The sequence below is a fragment of the Suricata suricatta genome, chromosome 5, assembly GCF_006229205.1.
Source record: "Suricata suricatta isolate VVHF042 chromosome 5, meerkat_22Aug2017_6uvM2_HiC, whole genome shotgun sequence".
Lineage (NCBI taxonomy): Eukaryota > Metazoa > Chordata > Mammalia > Carnivora > Herpestidae > Suricata > Suricata suricatta.
Window position 1 is genome coordinate 46199848 of NC_043704.1, and position 969 is coordinate 46200816.

Consider the following 969-nt stretch of genomic DNA (forward strand, 5'->3'; position numbering starts at 1 on the left):
AGTTCATCAGTTAGAGATATTGGGCTATAGTTCATTCTCTCTCCCTCTCTCTCTCTCTCCATGTCATTATCTGGTTTTGGTATCAGGGTAATGCTAGCCTCATAGATCATCTAGAACACTGACACTTATTTCAATTTGAGTTGTCTCTTACTTTTTTTGTCTGAATGTTAACATTCCTCTGAATCGTACTGATAAATGGTTCAGAAGAAAAGTTAAGTGAAATAAAGGAGTAATATTTATTCATGGTGATCAATTCAAATCAATTCATTCAAAGTCATAGAATGATTTTTGAAGTATTCCTTCCTTTTTAATATTTTGATATAGTTTGAGAAGAATAGGTATTAACTTTTCTTTAAACGTCTGGTAGAATTTGCATGTGAAGACCTCTGGTCCTGGACTTTTGTTTGTTGGAATTTTTTTGATTGCTGATTCAATTTCATTATTAATAATCAATGTGTTCAATTTTTCTACTTCTTTCTATTTCAGTTTTCGTAGGTTATATGTTTCCAAGAATCTATCAATTTCTTCTAGGTTGTCCAATTTGTTGGCATATAAATTTTTGTAATATTCTCTTACAATATTTGTAGTTCTGTGGTGTTTTTTATTTTTTCTCTCTCATTTACGTTTTTTTTTAATTTTAGTCCTTTCTGTTTTTCTCTTGATAAGTGTGGCTAGCGATTTATCAATTTTATTGCTTTTTCAAAGAGCCAGCTCTTGATTTCATTAATCCATTCTGCTGTTTTTCTTTTAATTTGTTTTGTTTGTTTCTATATCATTTATTTATCCTCTAATATTTATTATTTCCTTCCTTCTGCTGGTTTTAGGCTTTATCTTTTTTTTTTTTTTTTTTTTTTAGCACCTGTAGGTGTAAGTTTAGGTGGTTTATTTGAGATTTTTCTTGCTTATTGAGTTAGGCTTGTATTGCTATAAACTTTTCTCTTAGAATGGATTTACTACATTCCAAAGGTT